The sequence below is a fragment of the Pinus tabuliformis genome, chromosome 3_2, assembly GCF_031772625.1.
Source record: "Pinus tabuliformis cultivar Carrire ecotype Pingquan chromosome 3_2, CPIR1, whole genome shotgun sequence".
In the NCBI taxonomy this organism is placed as follows: domain Eukaryota; kingdom Viridiplantae; phylum Streptophyta; class Pinopsida; order Pinales; family Pinaceae; genus Pinus; species Pinus tabuliformis.
The window spans coordinates 189,697,100-189,722,321 of NC_142302.1; the positions used below are offsets into that span (position 1 = coordinate 189,697,100).

Sequence of the window (25,222 nt, forward strand, 5' to 3'; positions counted from 1 at the left end):
GGGAGGCACATACTTCCCTGATATTAGGTAATTTTGGTGTAAGTAAAACAATTGCACAGCGATAAAGATATTGTTATTGGCCAAAAATGAATGAAACCGTTTCTAGATATGTAAGAGGGTGTACCATGTGTGCTAAAAGCAAGCCCAACAATAGAAAACTAGGCTTGTACACTCCACTGCCAGTTCCTTCCCGTCCTTGGGAAAGTGTTTCCATGCACTTTGTTGGGGGATTGCCAAAAGCTAGAAATGGATATGACTATTTATATGTTATTGTGGACAGGTTTAGCAAAATGTGCATTATAATACCCTGTAATAAGTAGATTACAGCTGAACAAATACCGAAATTGTTCTTTCAGCATGTCTAGGTGCATTTTGGGTTACCCACTTCCATAATATCTGATCGAGACTCCCGATTTGTTGGGAAGTTTTGGTCAAGTTTGTGGGAATTAATGGACACCAGACTGAAGAAAAGCACATCCTTTCATCCACAGACAGAAGACCAAACAGAGGTAGTCAACAGGACAGTGATCCAGTTGCTCAGGGGTTATTGCAACAAGCATCCCAATCTTTGGGATGAACACTTATGTTATGTGCAACATGCTTACAACCGTGCTAAACATTCTTCTACATGGAGATCTCCTTTTGAGACCTGTTTTGGTTTTATACCAAGGTCTCCCTTGGATTTTGTCTTTGAAAAAGACATAGCAGTTTCTGGACACAATGATGTGGACAAAGCAACCAGGTTCATCGAACAGATCCAAGAAATTTAGTAGGCAGTGCAGGAACAGCTGGAAAAGAGCCAAGCCAAGTACAAGGTAAGGCATGATAAACACCGAGTGGAGCACAGCTTCCAAGTTGGCGATCAAGGTTGGTTGTATATCAGCAAGGACAGAATGCAAGGTGAAGGAAAGAAGTTGAAGCCAACAAGGTATGGGCCTTTTAAGGTACTTGAGAAAATTGGTGAGAATGCTTTCCGCCTTGATATTCCAACATACATGCACATTTATTCAGTAGTAAATGCAGAAAATTTAAGACTATTTGAACCTTCTTTAATTGAAGATCTTGAAGAGCAAATTCAATTGCCTTCCATTGATGATCTGTTGCCTGAATACCTCAATGAGCTGTAGGAAGATACAGTTCTGGACAGGAAGGTGAGGATTATGCGTAGAGGGGACGTAGAGTGCCTTAGAATTGGACTCAAAGGTTGGAAACCCAACAATGCAAAATGGATAGAGATTGGGCAAGTGAGGCAGTTGTATCCTCACTTAAGCAATGCTTGAAAACCAACTTTTGGTGGTCCAAAAGCCTTTTCAGTGGGAAGGCATGATCCAAATGGACCCAAGAAACACTCTCTCTGTCTTCAAAAACTTAAAGAAAATCATGCCAAGACTAAAGAAAATCGCATAAGGAAGCCTTTTAATACACTATCGGGAGGCAAAACCTGTGCAATTAATGAAAAAAACAGAGTAACGAAGGCAAAACCAATTATACACAGTAACTGTTTGATCTGGACGATCAACGGTCCAGATCGAATAAGCAATGGCAATCGGCAGTGACCTTCGGCAGAGATCGACAGGATCTACATAAGGCATGCGACAGTGGTTGGCGGAGTTAATATGGACCGTCGATCAAGTGCGCAGATCGACGACCCATATTACATCGTCGGATCACTATTGGAGGATGCAGTGGAATGCTTTACAACGGCCCAAGGGTTATTGCGATGAGCAATTGCGATATATCGCATCGCCGCATCACATCAAAACTGTGCAGAGGAGCGATTACAGTCGGCGGGGGTCATGTGCGATATGCCATATCACGTCAGAACATGGAGCGGGGACGATATCAATACACCATGCGACATCCAGACCCGATAGAATTATAAAGGAAATTTGATATAATTTCAAGTCCGTAACAAAGCCATTTTTAACTTATTTTCGTGATTTTCGTTGTATTTCCACAACACAAAGGGACGGAACCTTCCGATATGTGATAGAAACTTGTGGACGGACCCGATGAGGGAATGAATCATATTTAAGGACTTTTAAAGTCTGATTTATTGATTTTTGGTGGACTTTCTCTGTTAAAACACATTTTCCCTGTGTTTAACAGAGCGCGACTATTTCAGGGGTTCCAGAGGCCCACGACACTATGGCGTTACAGAATGGGTGGCCACCTCCTCTCTATGCGTTAAGAAACGATTGTATAATGCTGGCAAAGGGATTCAAAGCATGCAAAGGCCGGGGAGACCAAGAGGCAGGAACATGAAACGAACAGGCATCACATTTTTGGCTTTAAAGCCACAGACAGAGAGTGTAGCAAAGGAGGCAGTATTTCAGGCAAATGCCGAGACGAAGTTTTAGGACAGAGACAGAGAGCCTTGAGGGAGTCTGTGTACTCCTAGAGAACTTGAGAGGTTCAATTAAGCTCTTGTTATTGTAATCTGTTGTGTGTGAGGCTCAAATTGAGCTCACTGCTATAAACAGAACTCTGCTTGAAGATATAATATAGAGGCCACCACTGAAGGCTGGACCAGGGGATGTAGCCCAGGAGTATTGGGTGAACTCCTTATTAAATTTGTTGTGTTATGTGTTGTCTATTATCTTTTGTTTACTGCTTCATTGTCTGTGCATTTCGCAATCTTATCGATCCATTGCATAAAATGACATAGAAAAATCCATCCACATAAGTCTGTAATACCTTATTAATTGTCTTAGATCTCATTTCCAAATCAACACACTCCCATTTCTAGGTATGTATATATTAGATCTTTCATTTCTCTTGCTGCTATTGGAGGTTGTAAATTGCATCAAATGGATATCAAAACTACTTTTCTAAAAGGGATCATACGAAAGGAAGTATATATTGAGAAACCTCAGGGTTTTCAGGTGCATGATAGAGAAACACATGTTTGCAAATTGAAGAAATCCTTGGATGGGAGGAAGCAAGCCCCTCGCGCATGGCATTCCCATATTAATGGTTATCTGGTGAGTCTTGGTTTCAATAAGAGAAATGATGATCTGAACTTGTATTTTAAAGATGTTGATGGGGAGCGTTTGATGTTGCTACTATGTTTAGATGATTTTTTTATGACCAGGGTTGAGGTTATAATTGTCCAATGTAAGAGGGAGTTGGTTTCTGAATTTGAAATCAAGGATCTTGGTCTCATGCATTATTATTTAGGAGTGGAAATTTGGAAAAAGCCTAATGAAATATTTATTGGCCAAGGAAAATATACTATTTAGATCCTTCAGAGATTTGGTATAATGGACTACAAGTCCATGGACACTCCTATGGTAATGAATTTGAAGAAGATCTGGGATTGTGATTTTGATTTTATTGATCCCTCTACGTATCACAAAATGAATGGATCATTGAACTATCTTGTGAATACTAGACCTGATATTTGTTATGTTGTGAACACTTTGAGCCAATTCTTCGTTAAGCCATGACATGTACATTGGATTGCAATAAAACATATTCCGAGATATTTGCATGACACCATTGAATATGGTTTGAGTTATGCTTCTATGGAGAATCACAGTTGCATGGATTTAATGATGTTGATTGGGATGGTAGCTCTAATGATAGGAAGAGAACCTCTAGATTATGTTTTGGCTTGGGAGCCGCTATGATTTTATGGTGTAGTAGAAAGAAAAATTTTGTTGCTCTGAGTATGGTTGAAGTTGAATATTATTGCTACATGTTTACCTATTGTGAAGTTGTGTGGCTTCGAAAATTGTTTGTTGGTTTGTTTGATCAAGTGTTGGAATCGGACATTATATATTGCAATAATCAAATTTGTGTGAAGGTTTCTGAGAACCTCAGGATTCATGATAGATCAAAGCACATTGAACTTAAGTATCACTATATTTTGGAATATTTTCCATAGGGGAGTTGTGAAGCTCAAATATGTCCCTACTAATGAACAAATTGCTATATTGTTGACAAGACCATTTTCCCGTATGAAGTTTTATTATTGTAGATAACAACTTGGATTTGTTGAGAACCCATCTCTGAGAAAGAGGGAACACTAACTATATAACATCATGTGATGGCCAATATTCCTTAGGTTATGGCCAGGAGACCTATGGATTAGTTGGGAAGATTACAACTCCCTTAGGTCAATGGAAAAGGAGACCAATGAGTTTGGTCAGGGAGCTTGGTTATGAAGTATGGATTGATCTTGTGTTCTCTCCCTTAGGTCATGAACCAGGAGACTATATAGTCGAGGATTGAGATAGGGATTCCTCACTTAAGTTGTGGTCCAGGAGACCATGTTTGTGGTTGGGGAGATGTACCTTGTGTATATGATTGAGATATGAATTCCATTCTTAGGCTATGGGCTAGGAGACCTTGTGTATGGTTAGGAAGATATACCCTATGCATGTGTTTAATTTGGTCCCTCCAATCAATGGAATATTGACCTAGATTCCATGTGGTTGTGGATTTTTGGATGTGTTGGATGCCATGTATATTTTCTTATGATGATAATGATGATATCTACATTAGGTTGTGTGTCAGGATACCTATGGATTGTTCAGGGAGATTTTTCTTGATAAAGAGAGAGACTTGTTTTTGTCCCTTGGGTTGTGAGCCAAGAGACCTATGGATTGGTTAGGGAAATTAATTTTAAGAGAAAATGAAAAGTACCTCCCTAGCTAAGAGGGGGTGCTGAAAAAATTGTAGCTACGGTTGATATTTTTATTGGAAATTAAAGGATAAAAATCATAAGTTTGAATTTGACCAAGTCAAACTCATTAAGGACAAGTCAGCCCACATGTGTGAAAAGACACCTCAAACTCATATATATAAGGCATCATTGGAGCATTTTTTGGCATCTCATCATCACACACATTCATCTAAAAATTTCAGAGGCTAATCCACGCATGCGAAGGAGGCAAAGTAGGATTTCTGACCAATGTTGACCAACTTCATTCTATTTGTTTTGACTTGCTTTGACTTGTGTTGACTTGGGTTGTTTTCAATCTTTTTGACCTAGTTCTTGAAGCTTGAAGAAGGCCAAAAAGTTGCAAATGATCATTGACCTATTTGAACGAATTTTTGGCTCATTGACTTCTATTTACCGTAGGGTTTGACTGAGGAATTTTACCGAAGATTTCAGGGACTATGTTTACTAAGGTTCACTAAATTTTGAACCTATTATTTTAGAGCTTCCACAGGCTGAAATTCGGTCCTACTGTGCAGAGTTATATTTTGACCATAGTATACTTTATCTCTTTTCATTAAATGGTTTTGACTTGGACATTCTGAGGTCAGATTTGAAATCTTGTTGGAATATTCTTTGATGTACTATTGATGAACATAATTTCTCTCTCCTAAGGAAGGATTAGTTGGTTTTTCCGCTTGTGGGTTTCTTCCTGGCTTGAAGCCTAAAAGTGATTGAGCCTTCGGCCAACCTTCGCCCCTCCTTCGGACCTCCTTCGCCCCTCCTTTGGACCTCCTTCGGACCTCCTTCGCCCCTCCTTCGGACCTCCTTCGCCCCTCCTTCGGACCTCCTTCGAACCTCCTTCACCCCTCCTTCGGACCTCCTTCGCCCCTCATTTCCGGTGTCTCTTGTCTCTTATTTATTGTTCATGTGATCTCTATTTCTTTATTGATGAAATTGAATGGTTGAAGTTTTTCATGTATAACTGCTTTATGATTGGAATGCAAAAATAACATTGAATATATCAATGGAAGTAGTTATCAATTTTAAAAAACTACACTAGTCTTGGTTACACTAGAAAATAAACATTAATAAAGTATATTACATATGTATTATGTTATTCTTCTTCTTGTCCAAGCATAGCTTCGATGCCATTGTCTGACACATTTGTGGATAAATGGAATGGAAAGGACTAATTCGGTCCCCTTAGGATAGCTATTGTTGTTAATTTTTCTTTTAATTATTCAAAATCATTATGGAACCTTTCAATCTAGTTGAATTTAGCATCCTTGGTCAGTAATAAGAATAGGGGACATGCAATTTTCATTAAAAAATAATTCAACAAAGCATCTATAATATCCATCCTTTCCAAGAAAACTTCTTACCTCTTTTGGTGTTTATATGGGAAGAAGTTTGAGTATTACCTCTATTTTCAATGGATCGACTTGTATACCTATAGGAGAGATATGATTTCCTATGACTATACCTTCTATTAACATCATGGCACATTTTTTATTACTAAGAGTAACATTAGACTCCATGAATCTTGTGAGTACATTTCTGAATTAAGTGAGAGATAGTGTGAACGTGTCACCGTATTTTATGAAATCATCCATATATACTTCCACACTTTTGTGGATTAGATCAGAGAATATATTGAGAAATGCTTGTTGGAAGGCAGTTCAAGAATTGGTAAGTCCAAATGAAAATACCATATGCAAGAGTTTCCCGTGGGAAAGTGAAGGTTGGTTTTTCTTGGTCCTCAAGAGTGATTGTATTTGGTTGTAACCATTAAATCCATCGAGGAAAGAGGTACATTTTCCCTCCTAATTTGTCCAACACTTGGTCAATAAAGGGTAGGTAAAATGGTAATTGTGGGTATCTTTGTTTAACTCCCTATAATTAACATAGATTCTCCATTTCAAAATTATTTTTGGGAACAATGACAAGAGGAGATACCTATTGGTTGTCGAAAATAGGGTAAATGAAGTTCATAAAAAAGTAACTTTTAGAGTTATTCCTTAACTATATCTTTCAATGCAAGATTCATCATCTATTGTGGTTGGTGAATGGGTCCATGTTATTCTTTGATGTATATATGGTATGTACATAAATCTAGGTGGATTCCCTTCATATTTGCGTAGTACCAAGAAAAAGAATTATTATTCTTCCTTAGGACCTTAATGAATTGGTTTTAATTATAACTTCCTACTTGGACTAAGTTGGTTTTATGCTATGACTATTGTTGTGTCTTCAGTCTTTCACGTCGTGATGTTCCCATTTCATGGTAATATAGTTTCCATTGATTAGTTAGACTTCTATAAGCCTAATATTTGATTTCACGATAGTTAGTCAATCTCGTTTGTAGGTGATTCCACTACTCTTGCTGAGAGTAATAGGGTGGGGATGTTCAAAAAATCCACCTTGATGAGAACATTTCCCTTTCGCCACCAAACCCATGCCCATCTGCATTCATGATTTACATGATCTCTTATGTCACTTATGAATCCATTGGATCCACTAATCCTTACGTAGTGCCTATAGAATATGAGTCCCATGGGGGCACAATGCTACCTTTTGTGGAAGTAATCACCTCTTATGTGGTCCCACCACCACCTGATGACATTATTCAAAAACTTCCTCCTAATATTGAATATTATTAGGATCCTTTGCCCACCTGAGTTGTCACTCCATCACTTTCACATGACTCCCTTGATGTTGATTTTCCTTCAAATATTTCCATCTTGGAGGTCATGGATTCACCAAATAAGCTAAGGGAGACTATGCCTCATGATGCCTCTACTCTCTCAAAAATGGAAATGATGGATATTGGTACTCAGAATATTGAATCGAACTAGGAGGAATTTCCTGTGTCATCCTTGGACTAAGTCAAGTCTAGAATTTATAGCATTGAACTTACCATTATATTATCCCCTCTAACTTCCCCAACCGATAGATGTCTCATACCCTCTTCATGTCTTGATCGTCCTTATCAAGGAGTTGTCTTATCTCATGAGACTATTCAACCTTTATGTCCTCATATCATCCATGATAATGTTATGGTTCTTCTATATCCCTATAATTATCAACCTTTAGGAACATGGAAATTTAATTGGATATGGCATGGCCCCATGGTAGTGCGCCATATCTTGCTGACAATTGAACATGAGTTCATAAATATCAATTGGAATCCTTGGCATGTTCCCGACAGTGGGCAATACATTTCATAACCTATCATATTGTAGGAAATACATTTCATAACCTTTTTCATTATCATTTCACTTTTCCTTAGGGCCCACCTCATCAGGTTGTGGCATTAACCACTCTTTTTGTATGTTGTAACTTGTATAGTAGAACCTACCCTCCACGGGTAACCTAGAATAGCATTTATTTCCATCTTGGTTCTCATGCTACAGTTATTTATAGGTTTGGGGATCCTCTTTAGTACCTACCATGACATTGAATTTGAGCCTCATGTCTCTCTTTCTCTCATATTTCTAGCTATGACCCTGTAGGGGGTCCCCCCATTCTTTCTTATCATGTTGATTTATGTTCGTCTATGCTCATGGTCCTTAATGTCTTGCTAGACATTTTCATACTGATGCTTGCCTTCATTTAGCTTGCTCACTTTGAAGCCATGCTCTACCACTTTCCTTTGCATTAGTCTTGCCTCCATCTCACAAACTTCCAACACATTTTAGAGAGACCGTTGTGATGAGTAAGTTTCCATTGCTAGTCACTTTTCCACTCCTTTATGATTTTCTTTGGTCAATTTTTTAAGTCACCCTCAGAACTAGATGCATATAGTTATGCCACTCATCTCTCTAGAACAAGCTTCCTTTTGGCCTTATATTCAAGCTTGTTAAATAATGAAAATCTTGAGCTCCTTTTGATATATTTGTATTCTTCATAAATCTAAATGTAAATGTCAAGTTTATTTTGGTTCTCTTTTCATGACTCATTTAACTCATGAAATTCTTGAGCTTCTTCTGCTACCATATTTTCATGCTCATATAACCTATATGAAAATGTTGATTTTTTCTGTCTTTTCCTGCTTGTTAATAAAATTTAAAGTCGAAAATAAATCTCTTTTCCATTCTCAAGCTCATTAAACCATGAGAAGGACATAAGTGTGCTTTTATCTAATTTTCGGCCTCACTATAAAACTTACAAAAAAGGAACCTGTTGTAGCTGCTACAACACCACCCAAATTTTGGGTATATTCAAATTTTTGGGTACCCCACCACTTTCCCCAAGCTCCTAGGGTTTTGATAGGACCCCAATCGGTTGCTCTCCCTTCAACCTTGCCTATCCAACCCCTTTGGTGCACCCACTTGCGTTTCATGCATTACATTCACGCATCATGTTTTATCTCAGATATAGGCATCAAAATCACATTCGAGTTTCGAATTTTAATGGCTTCATTGATGCGTTAAGAGTCTCTTATAATTTAAAACTCATCTTCGCATGATACACATTATGATCAGTGGATGTCCTATATTTTGGCAAGCATGCCTTCAAGGTGGTTTCCCGTAAGAGTGACAATATTAGGGTTTATGAGAAACCCTAGATTGTCAGAAGATTGTTCCCCTCCCCGTTGTCACCATATCTGCATTCCTCTAGGGGTGTGCTCCCATCGACATCACATGGCATCATCGTGAGAGTCATAACAGTACATTTTCCTCAGGTCCTTGGCAAATACTTCACCTCAACATGTGCGTTAGGGTCTATGGGAATTATATCTTTCCCTTGCATCCTTATGACTCTGGAATATGTGATTGAAGGTCCAGCCTTGTTCTGAATCAATCCTCACCCTCAGATGCGTATTAACATGATATTGCTAGGCGTTTATCCTATGAGTAGGAAATTACCTTGGGTCTCATATAATACCATGATCACTTGTAATTAGTAAGCCCGTTAAGGTGCTTGAATGTTGAGTTGATTTCCAAATGAAAGCATAATTCACTCAACCATACAATGTATGACACCTTAAATTGGGATACTTGGGATGCACGTTCCGTTAATGAGTTATTTCCATTGTTTTCATTATGTTCCATGTTTCCATGTGAAAATATATACATGTGTATGTTTTTTGGGTACAGTGATTGGTTTTTTTCACCTTCTCTATAGGGATCAAGGGGAGGTGGCTCGGGCACATATCAAATGAGGCAACCATTTTCCAAAAAATAATGTTAAATGTGGACTTGAAGGGTTTCTAACATAAGTTGTGGGTTGGAAAGATAGTTCCATACAAGCTCTAGGAATCAGTCAATCACACCAAAGGAACAACATCAAAAAGTGGACATATGATTTTTTCAGATGTTCCAAGTGACATTCTTATATATTTCAATGGTGGATGCCTTGCATTGCACAAGTTTCCATTGGTATCGTGGAGCAGGCAGACCTGAAAGCTAGTAGCATATGCAAGAGACTAGGATACTTTAAAGCTATATTTCCCTGACTTACACAATGAAACACACACTTTTGAATTAGAAACAAAGTTATGCTATGGCATCAACTTTGAAATCACCTCATCAAATCTGGACCATCTTCACTATGCTTCCCAATATCTTGAAATGACTAAGGACCTAATGGCTCGCATAGAAGCCTACCTTAATGAAGTTGTGACCCAAAGCCTTGAAAAATCTATAGAAGTTATACACAGTTGTGGAAATATACTCCCCCTTGCAGAGGAACTGAAAATTGTAAGAAAATGCGTTGATGCAATTGCTTCAAAGGCCTGTAGGGAATAGATGGCATCAAGCCTGTCACATCTGGATTACAGTAGGTTGCAGAGCAAGAATTGTCAACAGAACTGTTTAGGGGGAGATTGGTGGATCGAAGATTTGTCGGTTCTTGGCATCAAAATGTATCATAAAGTAATATTGGCCCTGAAATCTAGAGGCATAAGGCATGAGATCATCAGGACATTTCTTATGAATTATGTCGAACGGGCCCTGAAAGGGATTTCTTGCTCAAACAAAGTTGCTTAGCCCTGCTGCTACCTTGGAGTAGCACGAATAGAGAATCATGGTGGAGACTATTGTGAGCCTCTTGCCTACAGAGAAAAATGTCATACCCATCGCCTTTCTCTTCGTCCTGTTTCGTACTGTTGTGATGCTCGAAACCACCGTTTCTTGTAGGCTGGACCTGGAGAAAAGAATTGGGCGTCAGATCGACTGTGCCTGCCTTGATGATCTTCTTATCCCTTCCTTCTCACATAGCATAGATACTCTGTTTGATGTGGATGTAGTGCATAGAATATTAGGGAGTTTTTTTATAGCAGGATGAGAATCAGGATGCGTTGGATTCAAACTTGGGTGGATACGAGTCTGATGGCCTGGTCGATTCTTCTTCTCAGGCTACCATCGTCAAAGTTTCTAACTTGTTGGATAACTACCTAGAAAAAATAGCACCAGATGTAAATCTCAAGCTTTTGAAATTCATAGCCATTGTTGAATTGATGCTAGAGTATGCACGCCCGGTGGACGATGGGTTGTATAGAGCTATTGATATCTACTTGAAGGCCCATCTCGGATTGACAAACATGGAACACAGGATGCTCTGCAAGATCATCGATTACCAGAATCTTTCCCAAGAAGCATGCTCACTCGCATCACAGAATAACTGCCTCCCTGTCCAACTGGTTTTCCAAGTCCTCTACTTCGAACAATTGTGCCTCTGCAATGCCCTGGCGGGAACTTATACAGATCCCGGAGAAACCACAATGGCCTACGAATCTCAGAGAATAAGTAGTAGGGCGCCCAGCGCGGCCATGTCCCCATGAGATAACTATGCATTGCTGAGGCGTGAAAACAGGGATCTGAAGCTCGAAATCGCACGGATGCGGATGAGATTGAACAATCTTGACAAGGAACAGGTCTCCATGAAACGAGGCATGGAGAAGTCCCATGCCTCATCCAAGTTCTTGAGATCTTTGTCAAAGAAATTTGGGAAGATAAGTTTTTTCCATATTTCCACTAAATCTAATGTCAATAAATCTCAATCATCTGATGCCAAAAATCCTAGGAGATGTGACCTACGTTGCGTTGTGACCTGGAGACCTCCATGGTGTCAAACTTTCGACTAAGTCACTGGGTCGCTTTAGAGTTTCCTGGAAGTGCGACTAGCCATCAGCTATGACCATGCGACCTTCAGTAAGTCGCGCTCCCACATAGGTCGCGAGGTCGCATTTTGTGCCTTAGTGAAAACAGCCAGAGATACAACTTAACAGCGGTGTGACTATGCAACCTCATAAGTTGTAGTCCTTGAATACGACTAGTCGCAGGAATGAAATTAAGGAATCCATAGCTCCATGTGACCCACACTACTATGCGACCATGCGACCTGCCCAAAAGTTCATTTTCCATGTAAAGGGAAACTATGATTTGCATACGCAAAATGTGGTTGGTTGAGGTCATGCTTCCCAAATGGGACTTGAATGATAACGGTTGAAATACACGACTACGCGTTGAGAAGCTAATAAAGCAGGAAATGCCCTTGCTAAAAGGATGAAATCAAATGATGATGAACAACCCATCACCAACACTCATGAAAACAAACTCTTTCTTTCACCTCAAATTGATCATTCATTAATTCATTTTATTTTTGGTAGTAATTACTTCTTGTCTTATCGCCATATGTTTATCTTGAGTTTTAATTGATAATTATGTTCTTGTAGGATGATGGGGCATGAATGTCTGACACAAACAGATTCACTACCAATTGGAAGATGATTCAAGCTTATGAGGATTATGGAGCATGTTTCAAAAGGAAGACTCATTGTGACTTGTTCCAAAGGGTTGCAACCATAACACACCAAAGGAACAACATCAAAAGGTGGACATATGTACGTGAGGCGCAATAGCAGACAAATAGGCTTGTCTCACGATCAGGCAACATATTGATAATGAACATCCTAGGGTTTCCCAATAACCCTCAATACTCTCCTCATGTCTTCTTTCTAGGACTGTGTGAATGTTGCTCATCATAATTCCAACAATCATGCTGAGATGAATTAGGAATGTAACAATGATTGAGTGAACTCAAGAGTCATGAAGGGAAGTTCAAGAGTCATGAGGGGAGGTCAAGGGTCATGGTAGGTGAACAATCACCTCATCTCTAGAAATGTGCCCCCATGCCTCTTTGAGAAGACTTTTAGCACTTGATTTGAGGCAGAGATAGATAGTTGATTTATGCTTAAGAGTTAGGGTCACTCAGCTCTTGGTAGCTAGTAGAGTGGATCTGCAATGGGTTTAGGGTTGTGGCATCAAGCGATGGTATGAACAGCCCATGTTCCACTATTGGGTGTTGATCAATTGCATGATATGTATTTGAAGTTGCAGCAATATTAATAAGATGTTTTCTTTTACCTTTTTCACTGATTCCCATGCTTACTCATGGTGGTTGTATTAGTTGTCTGGTACCTCACCATATTTGTATGTGTGCTTTCATATACGCGAGATGTTATGTACTAATACATAGTGGTTTCATGTATGTTTCGCTTTAGAATCTGTGTTTACTTGTCCCTTGCCATGTCAGTAACCTATTGTGAACTACTTTTCCATTGACCTCCGGCATGTTCTTGTTTATTATGTTCGATGGGCTTTTAGCTCACTAATCCGTCTCATCATTTATCTCTTCTTATCGTTGTTGTGACTTCTTTGCACCTCTTTTCACAATTTGTCAATCTTGGGCTGATTTTGTTTTGTTGCCTGAGCACTTCATTCTTGCCCCACTCTGGCATCTTCTCATTTGATAACCAAGAGCATAAAACATTCATGGTGGCATTCAGGCCCACATACCGGATGGGGCTCTTATCCTAAACAGTGTGAGGTCTAATTGGCACTTCACACCGAGGAGAACCCTTAGTCGTTGACGGTACATTTTGGCCCGTCAACAAATTGGCGCTAGAAGGAGGGCCAGATGACAGGCTGATCCCTTGGAGCCTGCAACTTAGTCTCATTTCTGTTAATGACTCAAACCAGAATCTTGCTGCTGGGGTGTTTATCTGGTTTGTCTATTTCTTTATTTTCCATCCCGCAGGAACAACTCCATCACTTATCTTCGTTAAAGTTTGATGGTGAGGATGGAACACCCATAACCGAGCACATTTCTAATTTCCTTGAGTTTTGTGAATCTTTTGAGATCGATGATGAAGAGTTTGCTTGTGTATTTTTCTCCCTCACCCTTGAAGGTCACGCCAAGATATGGTGCCACACATTTCCGGTGGCGTCCATTCATTTGTTCTATCTACTCATCGGTAAGATCCAACAAGCATTTGATAGGTACGATTTTGAAGATGTGTTAAGGAGAATAAATGATCTTAGGATGAAACCTGAAGAATCTTTAGAGGTTTTTTCTTTCAGATATGTGCATATTTGTTTTGAATTTCCTGAAAGTGATGTCGACTCGGTATATTTGAATATAAATTTTCAATGATTGGTTCTCATTTCATTACAACATTTTCAATTAGAAACAAGTCCTGTTTCGCATGAGTATCATCATAATTTACATATTACAAAGTTTCCATATTCTACCCATAATTTTGTTTTTCCTATCTATCTGAATCTGGAACAACCTCAACCCCTCAAGGAAGAGATTATTGTTTGTGGGATTTCTCATCCTCCTCTTGACTTGCTATATAATAATATTGTGGCCATAAATAATTCAAACGATGAACAGTGCTTTCTGGGAAACAGATCTAATGGTCTCGCCTCTAAATCCCTCGTACATCTTTTTGATCTTGAATCTGAAAATTACATAACATCTCTTCCTATTGATGGAACCCCGATTGAGTCCGTTCAACATACGTCTCACTATATCCCGAGATCTCATTCACCTGCGCATGTTGGCTTTGGTCTTGTATCAAGTAAAGTTGAATGTCCTATCAAATCCATTGACCACATCAGGCCTGCAAATCTGTCTTGCTTTTTCGTGAACATAAATGGAAAGGATGTGAATCTGGGTCCGGTCGGTGCCCCTTCATCTAATCATGTGCATCCACTCTACATTGATTTGGTCCGTGGGTCTACCACACTCGCGGTTCCTTCAGATCATTCACATCTTTATCGTGCTCGCATTGATTGCAATCATGTACATGGGGATGATGTTGCACAATTAAGGAATGCAGATTCTAAATCTCTTTTGTCTAATCCTCTCCACTCGCAGTGTTTAACAGGTGGATAAGAGGGCCATGCATCTTGCCTAGCTCAAGTTGGTTCTCTCATTAATCCCTCTTCACTCCCAAGCCAAGAAGAGTCTTATGTATCAGATACCTAACTTGATCAAACTAGTGGTTTCAATGATTCTCATTTTACCAGAAATATATTCGCTCATGCCTCTGGTGATTATCCTACGTATCTGTCTGTTGATCCTACGAAGCCACCAGAATTTTTTGACCCACCTTTTGAACGTTTAGGGACTCATCAGGAAGTTGAGGCACTTCAGCTTTCGCTGATGGTTATATCAAGTTCTCACATTCTTGATGAGGCCCCTTAACCAAGTTGAATTAGGGTTTCTGAAATTAGGGTTTCTACACATCATGCTCCTCATAGCATCATCTCGCCAGATGTGAGCTCATCTTGAAAATCCTCTGATTTGAGCAATGTCTCTCTAAGAAAATATTTCCATCACCTTTTAGCTGATGTGCAGCAACCTCTATACCCTAATTTGTTTGCTGAAGGTAGCGTTTTGGCCATTATCTCAAACCTTTTTTATTGTTGCCCAGCCGGTACAGTCTGTCAACATACACTATCAAATGATACCTTACAATCTCCTATATGGGAAAGTGAAAAACTCCTGACCTCCCCTCTGCCTGAGACTCCTTCGGTTGATTCATTTCATTTAAGGGAATATAAAGAATCTGATTTGTTGAGCTGCCAATCTATCAATATTCAGACAATGGATCCAATCCACAATATTTTCACTGATAGTTTTCCGGTCACAACCAACGATAATCGTATACATCCATCTACAAATATTGTGAAGCTACCAATATTTGATGGTGTGTCATTTGAAGGTTCAGAGGTTGGCCAGGATGATGAGGCACTTCAACTTCCGTTGATGGTTATGTCAGATTCTCACATCCTTGACAAAGTCTATGAACAATTTCAAACTAGGGTTTCTGTGTTTGAATCCTCGGGGATCTCAGTTACACCCGACAGAGGCCCCTCTTTTCTAGGTTATCAAGTTGATCATCCTCTACATCATGATAGGGTTGCTGATCGGATTAATATGGCAGATTCCTTTACTAGCCGGCAACATCTTGCCTTACTTGCATTGGATTTAGGGTTAAGCATAAATGGATGTATGTTATGGCTGGATGACTATAAATTTCATGCTTGTGGTTCAGTTTACCAAGATTGGGTTGCATTTCACCTTGAAAGGTATTCTCTGACACATTTCCCTATAAGTGGACGAGATGTTCTTTTTGTTGTGCATGCTTTACAGGTAAGCATGCTATGTTTTTCACAACTCTTTCCACAAATTCTAATTGTTGTCATCTTTGTTTTTGCAGGTTGGGAACTGTTGCGGTGGCTGCATTGGAAGTTTGATTTCACATAACCCGACCTATGCTTTGGTTAAATTAGGATTTAGGGTTTTAGACTAGTTAGGTTTTAGTTTTTCTTATTAGTTCGCTGATTAGAGTTTGCTTTATGATTTAAATTTGTCATGCTTCATTTTCTCTATTGTTGGTAGTTAGTTCCCTGCTTGTTATTTTTGCACTCATGTCCTTGCATTTGTTTATTGTTGCATGGAATTCATGAAATCTCTGCATATGCATTGCATTGGTCCTTTAATTTCAATTAGTTGATCTCTTCTGCACATAGCATTACATTGCGTCATTAGCCCTGTCTGCTACATTACATCATACACTTTCCTTCTCGCTTGGCACACACTCACCTTTGACCTAGCTTGGAAATTTCCTCTATGTTGCATGCCACTGCATGAGCCTTCATGAACCTGAAGTTTTCAAACCTGTGGTGCTATGAATAGCTTTCTCACACCTTTTTCTCTTGCTCTAGCCTCAAAGTGCATTGTTTCGTCCTCTTCACACATGTTTGAAGCCCTAGGAGAGTTTCCTGGTCACCTAACCCTTGAAATAAATCCCTAGCCCTAATGATGGTGTGAAGTTGTGATGGTTACACCAATGGGTAGCCTCTCTTGGAACCAGTCATCAAAGTTTCATCCTGGATATCTTTCCTACGAGTCTAATTTATTAACAAGGGAAATAAGAATAGATTGCTCATGGGGAACCCTAATAAGTTTTAAGGACTTGTACTCATAACTTGAAACTCATGCTTAGTGTGGTCTTTATTGTTTCAATGACTTGTGTTCATTTTTCACTTGCTAACTGGAAATGAGATGTGGAAGCTTGGCATAAGGGAAAACCTAAATCAGGATATCTCTTAGTTTTTGTCAAACAAGAAACAACCTCTCTTGCTCGTAAAATAAGTTGGGATCCCTCATCCACCCTGGCGCAATGAACACCCAAAAATAAGTGCAAATGCACACGTAAAAGAAAATGAAACCAAATAAAGGGTAAAGGATCGAGAAAGGCTTCGTGCACAGAGAGGTAATGCAATGACTCCGCTGGGGTATTGACCAAGCTCGCTAGTAGCGGAGCAACGTTTATGATTTCTTGGAGTGACTCCACCGGGGTACTATCCAGGCCCACTGGTAGTGGAGCAACACCAGAAAATTACTTTTAAAATTATGAATACAATAATCCCTCTGACACATCCTTCACATCATCATCAAATACTGACACGTTTGAACTTTAATTGGGTGTTTTCCAACTGGAAAGACCTAACTGAGACATGAAGGGAAGGCATATCTGCACATGTCGAGGCAACGCAAGAGATGCCCATAGCATCTTTTCAATATTTCCTTGCATCATTAGTCACACTCAGACTACTACAGGGGTGTTGACAGAGATACTAGATTCTACTAGTGGTAGGAAAATTGTTGTAGCTGCTACAACACCACCCAAAATTTGCGCATATTCAAAATTTTGGGTACCCCACCACTTTCCCCAAGCTTCTAGGGTTTTGATAGGACCCCAACCTATTGCTCTCCCCGTGACCTTGCCAATCCAACCCCTTTGGTGTGCCCACTCGCATTTCATGCATTACATTCACGCATCATGTTTTATCTTAGATATAGGCATCAAAATCGCATTCGAGTTTCGAAGGTTAATGGCTTCATTGATGCGTTAAGAGTCTCTTATGATTTCAAAACTCATCTTCACATGATACACATCACGATTAGTGGATGTCCTATATTTGGACAAGCATGCATTCAATGTGGCTTCCCGTAAGAGTGACAATATTAGGGTTTATGAGAAACCCTAGATTGTTAGAAGAGTGATCCCCTCCCTGTTGTCACCATATTCGCATGCCTCTAGGGGTGCGCTCCCATCGCCATCACATGGAATCATCATGGGAGTCATAGCAACACATTTTCCTCAGGTGCATGGTGAATCCTTCACCCCAGCATGTGAGTTAGGGTCTGTGGAGTTATATCTTTCCCTTGCATCCTTATAACTTTGGAATATGTGATTGAAGGTCCAGCCATGTTCTAAATCAATCCTCACTCTCAAATGTGTATTAACAAGATATTGCTAGGTGTTTATCCTATGAGTAGGAAATTACCTTGGGCCTCATATAATACCATGATCACTTGTAATTAGTAAGCCTGTTAAGGTGCTTGAATGTTGAGCTGATTTCCAAATGAAAGCATAATTCACTCAACCATACAATGTATGACACCTTAAATTGGGATACTTGGGATGCATGTTCCGTTAATGAGTTATTTCCATTGTTTTCATTAAGTTCCATGCTTCCACGTGCAAATATATACATGTGTATGTTGTTTGGGTAAAGTGATTGATTTGTTTCACCTTCTCTGCAAGGATCAAGGGGAGGTGGCTCGGGCACATATCCAATGAGGCAACCGTTTTCCAAAAAACTAATGTTAAATGCGGACTTGAAGGGTTTCTAACATAAGTTGCGAGTTGGAAAGATAGTTCCATACAAGCTATAGGAATCGATTAATCACACCAAAGGAACAACATCAAAAAGTGGACATATGATTTTTTCATGTTCCAAGTGACATTCTTATAGATGTCGATGGTGGATGCCTTGCATTGCACAAGTTTCCATTGGTATCACAGAGCAGTCGGACCCAAAATCTAGTAGCGGACACAAGATACTGGATACTTTAAAGCTAGATTTCCCTGACTTACCCAGCGGAGCACACACTTTTGAATTAGCAACAAAGTTTTGTTATGGCATCAACTTTGAAATCACCTCATCAAATGTGGCCCATCTTCACTGTGTTTCCCAATATCTTGAAATGACTGAGGACTACGCAGAAGAAAACCTAATGGCTCACACGGAAGCCTACCTTAATGAAGTTGTGGCCCAAAGCCTTGAAAAATCTATAGAAGTTATACACAGTTGCAGGAATCTGCTCCCCCTTACAGAGGAACTGAAAATTGTAAACAAATGCGTTGATGCAATTGCTTCAAAGGCCTGTAGGGAACAGATGGCATCGAGCCTGTCACGTCTGGATTACAGTAGCTCTGGCAGGTTGGAGAGCAAGAATTGTCAACATAACTGTTCAAGCAGAGATTGGTGGATTGAATATTTTTCGGTTCTTGGAATCAAAATGTATTAGAAAGTAATATTGGCCATGAAATCCAGAGGCGTAAGGCATGAGAGCATCAGGAAATCGCTCATGCATTATGCCAAACAGGCCCTGAAAGGGCTTGCCAAGAAATTGGATGCCTTTGCTCAAACAAATCTGCCTAGCCCTGCTGCTACCTTGGAGCAGCACGAACAAAGAATTGTGGTGGAGACTATTGTGAACCTCTTGCCTATAGAGAAAAATGTCATACCCATCACCTTTCTCTTTGGCCTACGTTGTACTGTTGTGATTCTCGACACCGTTGTTGCTTGCAGGCAGGACCTGGAGAAAAGAATTGGGTGTCAACTCGAATGTGCCTGCCTCGATGATCTTCTTATACCTTCCTTCTCGCATAGTGGAGATACTCTATTTGATGTGGATGCATTGCATAGAATATTAGGGAATTTTTCTACAACATGATGAGAATCAGGATGTGGTGGATTCAAACTTGGGTGGATACAAGTTTAATGGCCTGATCAATTCTCCTTCTAAGGCTGCCATCATCAAAGTTTCCAAGTTGTTGGATAACTACCTGGCAAAAATAGCACCAGATGCAAATCTCAAGCTTTTGAAATGCATAGTCATTGTTGAATTGATGTCAGAGTATGCACCCCTGGTGGACGATGGGTTGTATAGAGCTATTGATATCTACTTGAAGGCCCATCTTGGATTGATAGACATGGAACGCAGGAAGCTATGCAAGATCATCGATTACCAGAAGCTTTCCCAAATAGCATGCTCACACGAAACACAGAATGACCGGCTCCCCGTCCAGCTTGTTGTCCAAGTTCTCTACTTCGAACAATTACACCTCCACAATGCCCTGGAGGGAACTTATATAGATCTCAAAGAAACCACAATGGCCTACGCATCTCAAAGAATAAGCAGCGTGGTGCCCAGCATGGCCATGTCCCCATGTGATAACTATGCATCGCTGAGGCGCGGAAACAGGGAGTTGAAGCTCGAAATCGCATGGATGCGGATGAGATTGAATGATCTTGACAACGAATTGGTCTCCATGAAACGAGGCATGGAGAAGTCTCACGCCTCGTCCAAGTTCTTGAGCTCCCTATCAAATAAATTTGGGAAGTTAATTTTTTTCCATATTTCCCTTAAATCTAATGGCAAGAAATCTCAATCATCTAATGCCAAAAATTACAGGAGATGCAACCCGCACTGCGTTGCAACCTGTCGACCTCCAGGGGGTTCACACTTTTGACTAAGTCACTGGGTCACGTTACAGTCCCTTAAGCGAGCTTCCTGGAAGTGCGACTAGCCATTAGCTGCGATCATGCGACCTTCGGTAAGTCACGTTCCAACATGTGAGGTCGCATTTTGTGCCTTAGTGAAAACAGCTAGAGATGCGACTTACCAGCGTTGCGACTATGCGACCTCATAAGTCACAGTCCTTGAATACGACTGGTTGCATGACCGCAATTAAGGAATCCATAGCTCCATGCGACCCACACTGTTATGCACTGTGCGACCTGCCCAAAACTTCGTTTTCCATATAAAGGGAAACTAGGATTTGCATATGCAAAATGCAGTTGGTTGAGGTCACGCTTCCCAAATAGGTCTTGAATAGTAACGGTTGAAATACACGACTACGCATTGAGAAGCTAATAAAGCAGGAAAAACCCTTGCTAAAAGGATGAAATCAAATGATGATGAACAGCCCATCACTAATACTCATGAAAACAAACTCTTTTTTCACCTCAAATTGATCATTCATTAATTCATTTTAGTTTTGGTAGTAATTACTTCTTGTCTTATAGCCATATGTTTATATTGAGTTTTAATTGAAAATTATGTTCTTGTAGGATGATGTGGCATGAATGTCTAACACAAACAAATTCACTACCAATTGGAAGATTATTCAAGCTTATCAGGATTATGGAGCATGTTTCAAAAGGAAGACCCAATGTGACTTGTTCCAAATGGTTGCGACCATAACAAACCAGAGGAACAACATCAAAAGGTGGACATATGTACATGAGCCACAATAGCAAAAAAATTGGCTTGTCTCACTATCACACAACATATTGATAATCAACATCCTAGGGTTTCCCAATAACCCACAATACTCTCCTCATGTCTTCTTTCTGGGATCGTGTGAATGTTTCTCACCATAATTCCAACAATCATGCTGAGATGAATTAGGAATGTAACAATGATTGAGTGAGCCCAAGATTCATGAATGAAAGTTCAAGAGTCATGAGGGGATGTCAAGGGTCATGGTAGGTGAACAATCACCTCATCTCTATAAATGTTCCCTCATGCCTCTTTGAGAAGACTTTTAGCACTTGAGTTGAGGCAGAGAAAGATAGATTATTTATGCTTAAGAGCTAGGGTCACTTAGCTCTTAGTAGCTATTAGAGTGGATCTGTAGTGGGTTTAGGGTTGTGGCATCAGGTGACAGTATGAAAACCATGTTCCACTATTGGGTGTTGACCAATTGCATGATATGTATTTGAAGTTACGACAATATTAATAAGATGTTTTCTTTCACCTTTTGCATTAATTCCCACACTTACTCATGGTGGTTGTATTAGTTGTCCGGTACCTCACCATATTTGTATGTGTTCTTTCATATAAGTGAGATGTTATGTACTGATACATAGTGGTTGCATGTATGTTTCACTTTCAAATCTATGTTTACTTGTCCTTTCCATGTTGGTAACCTATTGTGAACTACTTTTCCATTGACCTTCAACATGTTCCTGTTTATTATGTCTGAGGGGGTTTTAGCTCACTAATCCCTCTCATCCTCTATCTCTTCTTATCATTGTTGTGACTTGTTTGCACCTCTTTCTGCAATTTTTCAATCTTGGGCCAATTTTGTTTCGCTGCCTGAGCACTTCATTCTTGCCCCACTCTGGCATCTTCTCATTTGATAACTAAGAGCAGAATACATTCATGGTGGCAGTCGGGCCCACATACCAGATGGGGCTCCTATCCTAAATGGTGTGAGCTCTAATTGGGAATTCACACTAGGGAGACCCCTTAGTCGTTGGCGGTAAATTTTGGCCCGTCAACAGAGCTTATTGAGCTTACTTGTCTTCTCTTTCATGCTCTTTAAACTATGAAGGAGATCACTATACAAAATAGGGGGGGAGTATTTTTAACTTTTGCATATTTGTCTTGCAATCGTATGTCACCCTTGGACATGGAACTTGTGCAAGTCATACTCTTACAACTTGTTTTTGTCAGGATTTTGAACCACTCCTTCAGCTTGAGTCGAGTCACTCTATTATTGAATTAGTATCTCACTCAATTAGTTACCTTTCTATTTTATGAGCTTTGGTGATGCCCCCTATGTCACTATCATGTCTATTGGAATTCTTCAGTCAGTGCTATCGACTTCACTATTTTTTCATGTCACTATATTTTCAAAGGAATTCTCAATTAAGAGTTGGTCATTAGTGTGTCTCATCATACCTTTTGTGTTGGCCATCATTGTGTCAGGTGTACATCAACTCTTGATTTGTTATCGTCAGAGACCTTATCTCGGTATTAGTTTCATGTCGATGATGGGGGATACATTAAGACCCTCCTTCAATGGATCTCTTCCCATCGACTTCAATACCTTATCTAGGATGTAGATCTAGAAACACTCTAGTACATCGAAGCATGTGGCAATCAATGGCAATTTTCCTCGTGGTTTGCATTGGATTTTCATCATTGGCCCATGTAGACTGATTCTTTGAAGTGCTCAACTTCATCTCATTCCTTCACAGTCTGTACACTATGATAGGTACCTTGGTAACTATTTTCATTATCAGTGGTATCCCTCATGTCTCTTAATGGGACACATCAATGCCTGGTAATCAGATGGTCTCCCTGCATGCTCGACATCAACTCATTTATTCACATGTAGTGGAGTCGTACCATAGAGAAGTGTTGAAGACATTGGGGCATTGAGGGAACTTCACTCATGATCATTTCCTCCCCCAAGTTCAGATTGGAGAATAATTTACATAATTTGAGGGCCATCATTGGGGTCACTCACATCAGTGTCCTCCCTATTTATAGTTAGCATGCCAAACATCTACATTGTATCATGACAAGTCCTTGATGACATAATTCCATAATATGTTGTGTGGGCATCTGTGCGCTCTTCTTTCAATACCGAGAATGGGGATTCCTACCTTGGAGATGTACTTCTTTATGTATCTGACTATACTCTTGAGACTCTATAGGTATCTTATTCAAGGTCTCTCTCTCTCTACCTCACTCATTGGCTTATTTATTATAATGTATTTCTACAGTCATATTCTCTTATCACCTCATACATTGGGGGGCATTTCTTATAGCTCAAAAATCCACCCCCTAGGATCAAGGATAAAATAACAACCCTTGCCAAGTCAAAGGTTTAAATTGTGATCAATGGAACATAAAAAAAAATGGTCTTTGGAGGGTTCAACACTCATAGTCAGTTCTAGCAGAAAACCAGAAGGCCTAGAAATGCCTTTTCCTACTATTGGGGATGAACTAGAAGCCTAGCAATGTCCTCTCTCCACTAAAGTTTTGAAATAGAGCGAAAGTTCAACTAGATAAGCAATGATATCGACCAATTTTACAAGTTTAATTAAAATAATCATTGATCTAGTCTGGTGTAATCATCACCTATGATACAGTCAAGAAAGTTTCTAGGTTCAATGAGAACAATCATGAGGAAAATCTATAAAAGGCAAGCACTTCACTAGTCACAAGGAAGAAGAAATGAACTTTTGCCAAAATGTTGCCAAGTTGTTTCCAAGATGAAATTATACATGCAGGTACATAAACCAGTGAGCATAGAGGTTAGGAGATAGACCAAAGGCAATGGCTTCAAGGAATCATTGATGTACTCTGGTTCAACATTGATGCTACAATAATAAAAGATTTTTCCCACATTTGTCTTCCATGTATTCTCATATTTTATATGGTTGATATATTATGTATGTGCTAACATTTTTTTTTGTTGGAAAATAGAAATTGGTTATATTCATTGTGTGTAAGCCATAGGGAAGATTCAAGAGAAAAGATCTTGAGGAGATCCTCCCCAAGCTAGCTTCACCAATAGAAACTAGATTCTCGCAATAAGAGTTAACTTCTTCACTTTCTCTTTGTCACTTTGAATGCATGGGTTTTCTTGTTATATTAGTATCACTTCTCCACACACACACATTTCCTAGGAAGGCCTTGGTAAAATCCTGTTGGGTCTAAAATTCCATAAATGGTGGCATTTTTTATGGGTTATGGAAGGATGTGTTGTACCACCATTCTGCCAACGGAAACCATTTCACTTATTATGTCTCTTTATCAAACACAAATCAATGTTGATATCCTTCTAAACATTTATCTGCTAACTCATTTTTCCCATCAAATTGAGGATGGTAAGATGATTTGTGGCCAATTGAGTACCAAAAAATAAATTAATCCAATCCAAAAAAATTTAATGAAAATTGGAACTTTTTCACTTACAATAATATTTGGTATTCCATGTAACTTTTGTATTGTTTCCATGAATGCTAAAGCCATTTTAGTTGCTTTAAAAAGGTGACAAAGAAATTAAAAATGGGCATACCTTGTCAACCAATCTAGCACTACCATAGTCACACGATTCCCTTCATATTTGGGTAAACTTGTAATAAAATCCATTGAAACTTCTTCCCAACGCTAGTTTGATATGCCTAATGGATGAAGGAGCCCTAGGGTCTAGTTTGTGTCTTCCTTATTTTGTTGGCTTATATAGAGCTTAACACACAATCCCCTTTATTAGTAAGCATAAAATGTTTAGTTTTTTCTTGAATTAAAATAGCATAAATATCTTAAATGACATGAGATATGAGAAATCACACCCTAGGAAAAATATATTACTAT

The 25,222-nt window shown here is 39.5% G+C and overlaps 2 pseudogenes; both read left to right on the forward strand.

Annotated features, from left to right (window-relative positions):
- The first annotated feature begins 1,720 nt into the window (after nt 1–1,720).
- On the forward strand, nt 1,721–11,756 carry LOC149180410 (BTB/POZ domain-containing protein At5g48800 pseudogene; annotated as a pseudogene).
- Nucleotides 11,757–18,767: 7,011 nt separating this feature from the next.
- Nucleotides 18,768–20,576, forward strand: LOC149180411 (BTB/POZ domain-containing protein At5g48800 pseudogene; annotated as a pseudogene).
- The last annotated feature ends 4,646 nt before the right edge of the window (nt 20,577–25,222 follow it).